Source organism: Bombus terrestris, chromosome 17 (assembly GCF_910591885.1).
Source record: "Bombus terrestris chromosome 17, iyBomTerr1.2, whole genome shotgun sequence".
NCBI classification, from domain to species: Eukaryota; Metazoa; Arthropoda; class Insecta; order Hymenoptera; family Apidae; genus Bombus; species Bombus terrestris.
In genome coordinates, this window is record NC_063285.1 from 5,207,100 (window position 1) to 5,225,438 (window position 18,339).

Consider the following 18,339-nt stretch of genomic DNA (forward strand, 5'->3'; position numbering starts at 1 on the left):
ATAACGTTATAAGTTATAACGTAACAATATACAACGTTATACGCTATTACGTAATACTATATAACGTTATACATTATAACTTAACAATATACAAAGTTATACGTTATAACGTAACACTATACAACGTTATACGTAATATGCTAATACTATCGTAATTCTGTATAACGTTATACGTTATTTCGTAATAATATATAACGTTATACGTTATATGGTAATACTATATAACGTTATACGTTATATGGTATTACTATATAACGTTATACGATATATGGTAATACTATATAACGTTATACGTTATTACGTAATAGTATATAACGTTATGTGTTATATGGTAATAATATACAATGTTATACGTTATTACGTAATGGTATATACCGTTATACGTTATATGGTAATACTATATAACGTTATTCGTTATAACGTAACAATATACAACGTTATACGTTATTACGTAATAGTATATAACGTTATACGTTATAACGTAACAATACACAACGTTATACGTTATAGCGTAAAAATATACAACGTTATACGCTATTGCGTGATACTATACAACGTTATACGTTATAACGTATCAATATACAACGTTATACGCTATAACGTAATAATATACAACGTTATACATTATTACGTAATAAGATACAACCTTATACGTTATATAGTAATACTATGGTAATACTATATAACGTTATACGTTATATGGTATTACTATATAACGTTATACGTTATATGGTATTACTATATAGCGTTATACGATATATGGTAATACTATATATCGTTATACGTAGTAGCGTAACAATATACAACGATATACGTTATTACGGAATAGTATATAACGTAACACGTTACATGGTAATACTATATAACGTTATACGTTATTACGTAGTAGTATACAACGTTATACGTTATATGGTAATAATATACAATGTTATACGTTATTACGTAATGGTATATATCGTTATACGTTATATGGTAGTACTATATAACGTTATTCGTTATAACGTAACAATATACAACGTTATACGTTATTACGTAATAGTACATAACGTTATAAGTTATAACGTAACAATGTACAACGTTATACGTTATTACGTTATAGTATATAACGTTATAAGTTATAACGTAACAATATACAACGTTATACGTTATAACGTAACAGTATACATCGTTATACACTATTGCGTAATAATATACAACGTTATACGTTATTACGTAAGAGTATATAACGTTATACGTTCTATGGTAATAATATACAACGCTATACGCTTTACGTAATAGTGTATAACGTTATATATTATATCGTAACAATATACAACGTTATACGTTATAACGTAACCATATGCAACGTTATACGTTATAACGTAACAATATACATCGTGATACGCTATTACGTAATAATATACAACGGTATACGTTAAAACGTAACAATATACAACGTTATACGTTATAACGTAACACTATACAACGTTATACGTAATATGCTAATACTATCCTAATTCTGTATAACGTTATACGTTATTTCGTAATAATATATAACGTTATACGTTATATGGTAATACTATATAACGTTATACTATATAACGTAACAATATACATCGTTATACGCTATTACGTAATAATATACAACGTTATACGTTAAAACGTAACAACATACAACGTTATACGCTATTACGTAATGATATGCAACTTTATACGTTACTACGTAAGAGTATATAGCGTTATACGTTCTATGGTAATAATATACAACGCTATACGCTATTACGTAATAGTATATAACGTTATTTAATATACCGTAACAATATACAACGTTATACGTTATAACATAACCATATGCAACGTTATACGTTATAACGTAACAATATACATCGTTATACGCTATTACGTAATAATATACAACGTTATACGTTAAAACGTAACAATATGCAACGTTATACGCTATTACGTAATGATATGCAACTTTATACGTTACTACGTAGTAATTCACAACTTTATACGTTATTACGTAATAGTATATAACGTTATACGTTATAGCGTAAAAATATACAACGTTATACGCTACTGCGTGATACTAAACACCGTTATACGTTATAACGTATCAATATACAGCGTTATACGCTATAACGTAATAATATACAACGTTATACATTATTTCGTAATAAGATACAACGTTATACGTTATATAGTAATACTATGGTAATACTATATAACGTTATACGTTATATGGTATTACTATATAACGTTATACGTTATATGGTATTACTATATAACGTTATACGTTATATGGTAATACTATATAACGTTATACGTAGTAGCGTAACAATATACAACGATATACGTTAATCCGTAATAGTATATAACGTAACACGTTACATGGTAATACTATATAACGTTATACGTTATATGGTAATAATATACAATGTTATACGTTATTACGTAATGGTATATATCGTTATACGTTATATGGTAATACTATATAACGTTATTCGTTATAACGTAACAATATACAACGTTATACGTTATTACGTAATAGTACATAACGTTATAAGTTATAACGTAACAATATACAACGTTATACGTTATTACGTAATAGTATATAACGTTATAAGCTATAACGTAACAATATACAACGTTATACGTTATAACGTAGCAGTATACAACGTTATACACTATTGCGTAATAATATACAACGTTATACGTTATTACGTAAGAGTATATAACGTTATACGTTCTATGGTAATCATATACAACGCTATACGCTATTACGTAACAGTATATATCGTTATATATTATATCGTAACAATATAGAACGTTATACGTTATAACGTAACCATATGCAACGTTATACGTTATAACGTAACAATATACATCGTGATACGCTATTACGTAATAATATACAACGTTATACGTCAAAACGTAACAATATACAACGTTATACGTTATAACGTAACACTATACAACGTTATACGTAATATGCTAATACTATCGTAATTCTGTATAACGTTATACGTTATTTCGTAATAATATATAACGTTATACGTTATATGGTAATACTATATAACGTTATACGTTATATGGTAACACTATATAACGTTATACGTTATATGGTATTACTATATAACGTTATACGATATATGGTAATACTATATAACGTTATACGTAGTAGCGTAACAATATACAACGATATACGTTATTACGGAATAGTATATAACGTAACAAGTTACATGGTAATACTATATAACGTTATACGTTATTACGTAGTAGTATATAACGTTATACGTTATATGGTAATAATATACAATGTTATACGTTATTACGTAATGGTATATATCGTTATACGTTATATGGTAATACTATATAACGTTATTCGTTATAACGTAACAATATACAACGTTATACGTTATTACGTAATAGTACATAACGTTATAAGTTATAACGTAACAATATACAACGTTATACGTTATTACGTAATAGTATATAACGTTATAAGTTATAACGCAACAATATACAACGTTATACGTTATAACGTAACAATATACAACGTTATACCCTATTGCGTAGTAATATACAACGTTATACGTTTTTACGTAAGAGTATATAACGTTATACGTTATATGGTATTACTATATAACGTTATACGTTATATGGTAATACTATATAACGTTATACGTAGTAGCGTAACAATATACAACGATATACGTTATTACGTAATAGTATATAACGTAACACGTTACATGGTAATACTATATAACGTTATACGTTATTACGTAGTAGTATATAACGTTATACGTTATATGGTAATAATATACAATGTTATACGTTATTACGTAATGGTATATATCGTTATACGTTATATGGTAGTACTATATAACGTTATTCGTTATAACGTAACAATATACAACGTTATACGTTATTACGTAATAGTACATAACGTTATAAGTTATAACGTAACAATATACAACGTTATACGTTGTAACGTAACAGTATACAACGTTATACACTATTGCGTAATAATATACAATGTTATACGTTATTACGTAAGAGTATATAACGTTATACGTTCTATGGTAATAATATACAACGCTATACGCTATTACGTAATAGTATATAACGTTATTTATTATACCGTAACAATATACAACGTTATACGTTATAACGTAACCATATGCAACGTTATACGTTATAACGTAACAATATACATCGTAATACGCTATTACGTAATAATATACAACGTTATACGTTAAAACGTAACAATATACAACGTTATACGCTATTACGTAATGATATGCAACTTTATACGTTACTACGTAGTAATTCACAACGTTATAAGTTATTACGTAATAGTATATAACGTTATACGTTATAACGTAACAATATACAACGTTATACGTTATAGCGTAAAAATATACAACGTTATACGCTATTGCGTGATACTATACAACGTTATACGTTATAACGTATCAATTTACAACGTTATACGCTATAACGTAATAATATACAACGTTATACATTATTTCGTAATAAGATACAACGTTATACATTATTTCGTAATAAGATACAACGTTATACGTTATATAGTAATACTATGGTAATACTATATAACGTTATACGTTATATGGTATTACTATATAACGTTATACGTTATATGGTAATACTATATAACGTTATACGTAGTAGCGTAACAATATACAACGATATACGTTATTACGTAATAGTATATAACGTAACACGTTCCATGGTAATACTATATAACGTTATACGTTATATGGTAATAATATACAATGTTATACGTTATTACGTAATGGTATATATCGTTATACGTTATATGGTAATACTATATAACGTTATTCGTTATAACGTAACAATATACAACGTTATACGTTATTACGTAATAGTACATTACGTTATAAGTTATAACGTAACAATATACAACGTTATACGTTATTACGTAATAGTATATAACGTTATAAGCTATAACGTAACAATATACAACGTTATACGTTATTACGTAATAGTATATAACGTTATAAGCTATAACGTAACAATATACAACGTTATACGTTATAACGTAACAGTATACAACGTTATACACTATTGCGTAATAATATACAACGTTATACGTTATTACGTAAGAGTATATAACGTTATACGTTCTATGGTAATAATATACAACGCTATACGCTATTACGTAATAGTATATATCGTTATATATTATATCGTAACAATATAGAACGTTATACGTTATAACGTAACAATATACATCGTGATACGCTATTACGTAATAATATACAACGTTATACGTTAAAACGTAACAATATACAACGTTATACGTTATAACGTAACACTATACAACGTTATAGGTAATATGCTAATACTATCGTAATTCTGTATAACGTTATACGTTATTTCGTAATAATATATAACGTTATACGTTATATGGTAATACTATATAACGTTATACGTTATATGGTAATACTATATAACGTTATACGTTATATGGTATTACTATATAACGTTATACGATATATGGTAATACTATATAACGTTATACGTAGTAGCGTAACAATATACAACGATATACGTTATTACGGAATAGTATATAACGTAACAAGTTACATGGTAATACTATATAACGTTATACGTTATTACGTAATAGTATATAACGTTATCTGTTATATGGTAATATTATACAATGTTATACGTTATTACGTAATGGTATATATCGTTATACGTTATATGGTAATACTATATAACGTTAATCGTTATAACGTAACAATATACAACGTTATACGTTATTACGTAATAGTACATAACGTTATAAGTTATAACGTAACAATATACAACGTTATACGTTATTACGTAATAGTATATAACGTTATAAGTTATAACGCAACAATATACAACGTTATACGTTATAACGTAACAATATACAACGTTATACCCTATTGCGTAATAATATACAACGTTATACGTTTTTACGTAAGAGTATATAACGTTATACGTTATATGGTATTACTATATAACGTTATACGTTATATGGTAATACTATATAACGTTATACGTAGTAGCGTAACAATATACAACGATATACGTTATTACGTAATAGTATATAACGTAACACGTTACATGGTAATACTATATAACGTTATACGTTATTACGTAGTAGTATATAACGTTATACGTTATATGGTAATAATATACAATGTTATACGTTATTACGTAATGGTATATATCGTTATACGTTATATGGTAGTACTATATAACGTTATACGTTATAACGTAACAATATACAACGTTATACGTTATTACGTAATTGTACATAACGTTATCAGTTATAAAATAACAATATACAACGTTATACGTTATTACGTAATAGTATATAACGTTATACGTGATATGGTATTACCATATAACGTTATAAGTTATAAAGTAACAATATACAACGTTATACCTTATTACGTAATAGTATATAACGTTATACGTGATATGGTAACACCATATAACGTTATACGTTATAATGTAACAATATACATCGTTATACGCTATTACGTAATAATATACATCGTTGCACGTTATAACGTAACAATATACAACGTTATACGTTATTACGTAATAGTATATAGCGTTATACGTGATATGGTAATACCATATAACGTTATAAGTTATAAAGTAACAATATACAACGTTATACCTTATTACGCAATAGCATATAACGTTATACGTTATATGGTAATACTATATAACGTTATACGTAGTAGCGTAACAATTTACAACGATATACGTTATTACGTAATAGAATACAACGTTATACGTTATTACGTAATAGTACATAACGTTATAAGTTATAACGTAACAATATACAATGTTATACGTTATAACGTAACAATATACAATGTTATACGCTATTACGTAATAATATACAACGTTATACGTTATTACGTAATGGTATATATCGTTATACGTTATATGGTAATACTATATAACGTTATACGTAATAGCGTAACAATTTACAACGATATACGTTATTACGTAATAGTATATAACGTAACACGTTACATGGTAATACTATATAACGTTATATGTTATATGGTATTACTATATAACGTTATACGTTATTACGTAATAGTATATAACGTTATACGATAAAACGTAACAATATACAACGTTATACGGTATAACGTAATAATATACAACGTTATACGCTATTGCGTAATAAAATACAACGTTATTCGTTATTACAGAATAGTATATAACGTTGTACGTTATATGGTAATACTACATAACGTTATACGTTATTACATAGTCGCATATAACGTTATATGTTATATGGTAATAATATACAACATTATACGTTATTACGTAATGGTATATATCGTTATACGTTATATGGTAATACTACATATCGTTATACGTTATATGGTAATACTATATGACGTTATACGTTATATGGTAATACTATATAACGTTATACGTTATATGGTAATACTATATAACGTTATACGTAATAGCGAAACAATATACAATGATATTCGTTATTACGTAATAGTACATAACGTTATACGTTACATGGTAATACTGTATAACGTTATACGTTATAACGTAACAATATACATCGATATACGCTATTACGTAATAGTATATAACGTTATACACTGTAACGTATCTATATTCAACTTTATACGTTATAATGTAACAATATACAACGTTATACGTAATATGCTAATACTACCGTAATTCTGTATAACGTTATACGTTATTTCGTAATGTTATATAACGTTATTCGTTGTATGGTAATACTATATAACGTTATACGTTATATGGTAATACTATATAACGTTATACGTTATATGGTAATACTATATAAAGTTATACGTTATTACGTAGTAGCATATAACGTTATACGTTACAACGTAACAATATACAACGTCATACGTGATAACGTAACAATATAAAACATTATAGGTTATTACGTAATAATATTCAACTTTATACGTTATTACATAATGGTATATATCGTTATACATTATATGGTATTACTATATAACGTTATACGTTATTACGTAATAGTATATAACGTTATAGGTTAAAACGTAACAATATTCAACGTTATTCGCTATTACGTAATAATATGCAACGTTATACGTTATTACGTATTAATTCACAACGTTATACGTTATTACGTAAGAGTATATATCATTATGCGCTATGGTAATACTATATAACGATATACGTTATTACGTTATAGTATATAACGCTATACGTTGTATGGTAATACTATATAACGTTATACGTTATAACGTAACACTATACAACGTTATACGTAATATGCTAATACTATCGTAATTCTGTATAACGTTATACGTTATTTCGTAATAGTATATAACGTTATACGTTATATGGTAATACTATATAACGTTATACGTAATAGCGTAACAATTTACAACGATATACGTTATTACGTAATAGAATACAACGTATCACGTTACATGGTAATACTATATAACGTTATACGTTATTACGTAATAGTATATAACGTTATACGTTATTACGTAATAGTATATAACGTTATACGTTATTACGTAATAGTATATAACGTTATACGTTATTACGTAATAGTATATAACGTTACACGTTATATGGTAATAGTATATAACGTTATACGTTATATGGTAATAGTATATAACGTTATACGTTATTACGTAGTAGCATATAACGTTATACGTTAACACGTAACAATAAATAACGTTATACGCTATTACGTAATAATATGCAACGTTATAAGTTATTACGCAGTAATTCACAACGTTATACGTTATTACGTAATAGTATATAATGTTATACGTTACAACGTAACAATATACAACGTTATACGTTATAGCGTAACAGTATACAACGTTATACGCTATTGCGTAATACTATACAACGTTATACGTAATATGCTAATACTATCGTAATTCTGTATAACGTTATACGTTATTTCGTAATAGTATATAACGTTGTATTTTATATGGTAATACTATATAACGTTATACGTTATGTGGTAATACTATATAACGTTATACGTAATAGCGTAACAATATACAACGATATACGTTATTACGTAATCGTATATAACGTAACACGTTACATGGTAATGCTATATAACGTTATACGTTATTACGTAATAGGACATAATGTTATAAGTTATAACGTAACAATATACAACGTTATACGTTATTACGTAATAGTATATAACGTTATAAGCAATAGCGTAACAATATACAACGTTATACGTTATAGCGTAACAGTATACAACGTTATACGCTATTGCGTAATACTATACAACGTTATACGTAATATGCTAATACTATCGTAATTCTGTATAACGTTATACGTTATTTCGTAATAGTATATAACGTTGTATTTTATATGGTAATACTATATAACGTTATACGTTATATGGTAATACTATATAACGTTATACGTAATAGCGTAACAATTTACAACGATATACGTTATTACGTAATAGTATATAACGTAACACGTTACATGGTAATACTATATAACGTTATACGTTATATGGTATTACTATATAACGTTATACGTTATTACGTAATAGTATATAACGTTATACGATAAAACGTAACAATATACAACGTTATACGGTATAACGTAATAATATACAACGTTATACGCTATTGCGTAATAAAATACAACGTTATTCGTTATTACAGAATAGTATATAACGTTGTACGTTATATGGTAATACTACATAACGTTATACGTTATTACATAGTCGCATATAACGTTATACGTTATATGGTAATAATATACAACATTATACGTTATTACGTAATGGTATATATCGTTATACGTTATATGGTAATACTACATAACGTTATACGTTATTACGTATTCGTAGATAAAGTTATATGGTATTACCGTATAACGTTATACGTTATTACGCAATAGTACATAACGTTATAAGTTATAACGTAACAATATACAACGTTATACGGTATAACGTAATAATATACAACGTTATACGCTATTGCGTAATAAAATACAACGTTATTCGTTATTACAGAATAGTATATAACGTTGTACGTTATATGGTAATACTACATATCGTTATACGTTATATGGTAATACTATATGACGTTATACGTTATATGGTAATACTATATAACGTTATACGTTATATGGTAATACTATATAACGTTATACGTAATAGCGAAACAATATACAATGATATTCGTTATTACGTAATAGTACATAACGTTATACGTTATATGGTAATACTGTATAACGTTATACGTTATAACGTAACAATATACATCGATATACGCTATTACGTAATAGTATATAACGTTATACACTGTAACGTATCAATATTCAACTTTATACGTTATAATGTAACAATATACAACGTTATACGTAATATGCTAATAGTACCGTAATTCTGTATAACGTTATACGTTATTTCGTAATGTTATATAACGTTATTCGTTGTATGGTAATACTATATAACGTTATACGTTATATGGTAATACTATATAACGTTATACGTTATATGGTAATACTATATAAAGTTATACGTTATTACGTAGTAGCATATAACGTTATACGTTACAACGTAACAATATACAACGTCATACGTGATAACGTAACAATATAAAACATTATAGGTTATTACGTAATAATATTCAACTTTATACGTTATTACATAATGGTATATATCGTTATACATTATATGGTATTACTATATAACATTATTTTTTTTCGTAATACTATATAACGTTATAGGTTAAAACGTAACAATATTCAACGTTATTCGCTATTACGTAATAATATGCAACGTTATACGTTATTACGTATTAATTCACAACGTTATACATTATTACGTAAGAGTATATATCATTATGCGCTATGGTAATACTATATAACGATATACGTTATTACGTTATAGTATATAACGCTATACGTTGTATGGTAATACTATATAACGTTATACGTTATAACGTAACACTATACAACGTTGTACGTAATATGCTAATACTATCGTAATTCTGTATAACGTTATACGTTATTTCGTAATAGTATATAACGTTATACGTTATATGGTAATACTATATAACGTTATACGTAATAGCGTAACAATTTACAACGATATACGTTATTACGTAATAGAATACAACGTTATACGTTATTACGTAATAGTACATAACGTTATAAGTTATAACGTAACAATATACAACGTTATACGTTATAACGTAACAATCTACAACGTTATACGCTATTGCGTAATAATATACAACGTTATACGGTATTACGTAAGAGTATATAACTTTATACGTTATATGGTAATACTACATATCGTTATACGTTATATGGTAATACTATATGACGTTATACGTTATACGGTAATACTATATAACGTTACACATTATATGGTAATACTATATAACGTTATACGTTATATAGTAATACAATATAACGTTACACGTTATATGGTAATACTATATAACGTTATACGTAATAGCGCAACAATATACAACGATATACGTTCTTACGTAATAGTATATAACGTATCACGTTACATGGTAATACTATATAACGTTATACGTTATTACGTAATAGTATATAACGTTATACATTATTACGTAATAGTATATAACGTTATACGTTATTACGTAATAGTATATAACGTTACACGTTATATGGTAATAGTATATAACGTTATGCGTTATATGGTAATAGTATATAACGTTATACGTTATTACGTAGTAGCATATAACGTTATACGTTAACACGTAACAATAAATAACGTTATACGCTATTACGTAATAATATGCAACGTTATAAGTTATTACGTAGTAATTCACAACGTTATACGTTATTACGTAATAGTATATAATGTTATACGTTACAACGTAACAATATACAACGTTATACGTTATAGCGTAACAGTATACAACGTTATACGCTATTGCGTAATACTATACAACGTTATACGTAATATGCTAATACTATCGTAATTCTGTATAACGTTATACGTTATTTCGTAATAGTATATAACGTTGTATTTTATATGGTAATACTATATAACGTTATACGTTATATGGTAATACTATATAACGTTATACGTAATAGCGTAACAATATACAACGATATACGTTATTACGTAATCGTGTATAGCGTAACACGTTACATGGTAATGCTATATAACGTTATACGTTATTACGTAATAGGACATAATGTTATAAGTTATAACGTAACAATATACAACGTTATACGTTATTACGTAATAGTATATAACGTTATAAGCAATAGCGTAACAATATACAACGTTATACGTTATAACGTAACAATATACATCGTTATACGCTATTACGTAATAATATACAATGTTATACGTTATAACGTACCAATATACAACGCTATACGCTATAACGTAATGATATACAACGTTATACGTTATTACGTAATAATATACAACGTCATACGTTATATAGTAATACTATGGTAATACTATATAACGTTATACGTTATAACGTAACAATATACAACGTTATACGCTATTACGTAATAGTATATAACGTTATACATTATAACGTAACAATATACATCGTTACACGTTATAACGTAACACTATACAACGTTATACGTAATATGCTAATACTATCATAATTCTGTATAACGTTATACGTTATTTCGTAATAGTATCTAACGTTATACATAATATGGTAGTAGTATATAACGTTATACGTTATTAGGTAATAGTATATAACGTTATACGTGATATGGTAATACCATATAACGTTACACGTTATAACGTAACAATATACAACGCTATACGTTATATAGTAACACTATGGTAATACTATATAACGTTATACGTAATAGCGTAACAATATACAACGATATACGTTATTACGTAATAGTATGTAACGTTACACGTTATATGGTAATACTATATAACGTTATACGTTATAACGTAACAATATACAACGTTATACGCTATTACGTAATAGTATATAACGTTATACATTATAACTTAACAATATACAACGTTATACGTTGTAACGTACCAATATACAACGCTATACGCTGTAACGTAATAATATACAACGTTATACGTTATTACGTAATAATATACAACGTCATACGTTATATAGTAATACTATGGTAATACTATATAACGTTATACGCTATTACGTAATAGTATATAACGTTATACATTATAACTTAACAATATGCAACGTTATACGTTATAACGTAACACTATACAACGTTATACGTATTATGCTAATACTATCATAATTCTGTATAACGTTATACGTTATTTCGTAATAGTATATAACGTTATACATTATATGGTAATACTATATAACGTTATACGTTATTACGTAAGATTATATATCGTTATACGTTATATGGTAATACTATATAACGCTATACGTCATTACGTTATAGTATATAACGCTACACGTTATATGGTAATACTATATACCGTTATACGTTATAACGTAACAATATACAACGTTATACGCTATTACGTAATAGTATATAACGTTATACATTATAACGTAACAATATACAACGTCATACGTGATAACGTAACAATATAAAACATTATAGGTTATTACGTAATAATATTCAACTTTATACGTTATTATATAATGGTATATATCGTTATACATTATATGGTATTACTATATAACGTTATACGTTATTACGTAATAGTATATAACGTTATACGTTATTACGTAATAGTATATAACGTTATACGTTATTACGTAATAGTATATAACGTTATACGTTATATGGTAATAGTATATAACGTTATACGTTATATGGTAATAGTATATAACGTTATACGTTATATGGTAATAGTATATAACGTTATACGTTATTTCGTAGTAGCATATAACGTTATACGTTAACACGTAACAATATACAACGTTATACGCTACTACGTAATAATATGCAACGTTATAAGTTATTACGTAGTAATTCACAACGTTATACGTTATTACGTAATAGTATATAACGTTATACGTTACAACGTAACAATATAAAACGTTATACGTTATAGCGTAACAGTATACAACGTTATACGCTATTGCGTAATACTATACAACGTTATACGTTATTACGTAAGATTATATATCGTTATACTTTATATGGTAATACTATATAACGCTATGCGTCATTACGTTATAGTATATAACGCTATACGTTATATGGTAATACTATATACCGTTATACGTTATAACGTAACACTATACAACGTTATACGTAATATGCTAATACTATCATAGTTCTGTATAACGTTATACGTTATTTCGTAATAGTATCTAACGTTATACATAATATGGTAGTAGTATATAACGTTATACGTTATTACGTAATAGTATATAACGTTACACGTTATATGGTAATACTATATAACGTTATACGTCATTACGTAGTAGTATATAACGTTATACGTTATAACGTAACAGTATACAACGTTATACGTCATAACGTAACAATATAAAACGTTACACGTTATTACGTAATAATACTCAACTTTATACGTTATTACATAATGGTATATATCGTTATGCATTATGTGGTATTACTATATAACGTTATACGTTAAAACGTACCAATATACAACGTTATACGCTATAACGTAATAATATACAACGTTATACGCTATTGCGTAATAATATACAACGTTATACGTTATTACGTAAGAGTATATATCGTTATACGTTATATGATAATACTATATAACGCTATACGTTATTACGTTATAGTACATAACGTTATACGGTAATACTATATAACGTTATACGTCATAACCTAACAATATACAACGTTATACGTTATAACGTAACACTATACAACGTTATACGTAATATGCTAATACTATCGTAATTCTGTATAACGTTATACGTTATTTCGTAGTACTATATAACGTTATATTTTATATGGTAATACTATATAACGTTATACGTTATATGGTAATACTATATAACGTTATACGTTATATGGTAATACTATATAACGTTATACGTAATAGCGTAACAGTATACAACGATATACGTTATTACGTAATCGTATATAACGTAACACGTTACATGGTAATGCTATATAACGTTATACGTTATTACGTAGTAGGACATAATGTTGTAAGTTATAACGTAACAATATACAACGTTATACGCTATTACGTAATAGTATATAACGTTATACATTATAACTTGACAATATACAACGTTATACGTTATAACGTAACACCATACAACGTTATACGTATTATGCTAATACTATCATAATTCTGTATAACGTTATACGTTATTTCGTAATTGTATATAACGTTATACATTATATGGTAATACTATATAACGTTATACGTTATTACGTAATAGTACATAATGTTATAAGTTATAACGTAACAATATACAACGTTATACGTTATAACGTAACAATATGCAACGTTATACGTTATTTCGTAATAATATACAACGTCATACGTTATATAGTAATACTATGGTAATACTATATAACGTTATACGTAATAGCGTAACAATATACAACGATATACGTTATTACGTAATCGTATATAACGTAACACGTTACATGGTAATGCTATATCACGTTATACGTTATTACGTAATAGTATATAACGTTATACGTTATATGGTAATAGTATATAACGTTATACGTTATTACGTAGTAGCATATAACGTTATACGTTAAAACGTAACAATATAAACGTTATACGCTATTACGTAGTAATATGCAACGATATACGTTATTACGCAGTAATTCACAACGATATACGTTATTACGTAATCGTATATAACGTAACACGTTACATGGTAATGCTATATAACGTTATACGTTATTACGTAATAGTACATAATGTTATAACTTATAACGTAACAATATACAACGTTATACGCTATTACGTAATAGTATATAACGTTATACATTATAACTTAACAATATACAACGTTATACGTTATAACGTAACACTATACAAAGTTATACGTATTATGCTAATACTATCATAATTCTGTATAACGTTATACGTTATTTCGTAATAGTATATAACGTTATACGTTATATGGTAATACTATATAACGTTATACGTTATTACGTAATAGTACATAATGTTATAAGTTATAACGTAACAATATACAACGTTATACGTTATTACGTAATAGTATATAACGTTATAAGCTATAGCGTAACAATATACAACGTTATACGTTATAACGTAACAATCTACAACGTTATACGCTATTGCGTAATAATATACAACGTTATACGGTATTACGTAAGAGTATATAACGTTATACGTTATATGGTAAGACTACATACTGTTATACGTTATATGGTAATACCATATAACGTTATTCGTTATAACGTAACAATATGCATCGTTATACGCTATTACGGAATAATATACAATGTCATACGTTATATAGTAATACTATGGTAATACTATATAACGTTATACGTTATAACGTAACAATATACAACGTTATACGCTATTACGTAATAGTATATAACGTTAGAAGTTATAACGTAACAATATACAACGTTATACGTTATAACGTAACAATATGCAACGTTATACGTTATTACGTAATAATATTCAACCTTATACGTTATTACGTAATAGTATATATCGTTATACGTAATATGGTAGTAGTATATAACGTTATACGTTACTACGTAATAGTATATAACGTTATACGTGATATGGTAATACCATATAAGGTTATTCGTTATAACGTAACAATATACATCGTTATACGCTATTACGGAATAATATACAACGTCATACGTTATATAGTAATACTATGGTAATACGATATAACGTTATACGTTATAACGTAACAATATACAACGTTATACGCTAATACGTAATAGTATATAACGTTAGAAGTTATAACGTAACAATATACAACGTTATACGTTATATCGTAACAATATACATCGTTATACGCTATTACGTAATAATATACAACGTTATACGTTATAACGTACCAATATACAACGCTATACGCTGTAACGTAATAATATACAACGTTATACGTTATTACGTAATAATATAGAACGTCATACGTTATATAGTAATACTATGGTAATACTATATAACGTTATACGTTATTACGTAATAGTCCATAACGTTATACGTTATATAGAAACACTATATAACGTTACACGTTATAACAGAACAATATACAACGTTATACGTAATATACTAATACTATCGTAATACTGTATAACGTTATACGCTATTACGTGATAGTATATAACGTTATACATTATAACATAACAATATACAACGTTAAACGTTTTAACGTAACACTATACAACGTTATACGTAATATGCTAATACTATCGTAATTCTGTATAACGTTATATGTTATATCGTAATAGTATATAACGTTATACTTTATTTCGTAATAGTATATAACGTTATACGTCATATGGTAATACTATATAACGTTATACGTTATATGGTAATACTATATAACGTTATACGTTATAACGTAACAATATACAACGTTATACGCTATTACGTAATAGTATATAACGTTAGAAGTTATAACGTAACAATATACAACGTTATACGTTATAACGTAACAATATGCAACGTTATACGTTATTACGTAATAATATTCAACTTTATATGTTATTACGTAATGGTATGTATCGTTATACATAATATGGTAGTGGTATATAACGTTATACGTTACTACGTAATAGTATATAACGTTATACGTGATATGGTAATACCATATAACGTTATACGTTATAACGTAACAATATACATCGTATACGCTATTACGTAATAATATACAACGTTATACGTTATAACGTACCAATATACAACGCTATACGCTGTAACGTAATAATATACAACGTTATACGTTATTACGTAATAATATAGAACGTCATACGTTATATAGTAATACTATGGTAATACTATATAACGTTATACGTTATTACGTAATAGTCCATAACGTTATACGTTATATAGAAACACTATATAACGTTACACGTTATAACAGATCAATATACAACGTTATACGTAATATACTAATACTATCGTAATTCTGTATAACGTTATACGCTATTACGTGATAGTATATAACGTTATACATTATAACATAACAATATACAACGTTAAACGTTATAAAGTAACACTATACAACGTTATACGTAATATGCTAATACTATCGTAATTCTGTATTACGTTATACGTTATATCGTAATAGTATATAACGTTATACGTTATTTCGTAATAGTATATAACGTTATACGTCATATGGTAATACTATATAACGTTAT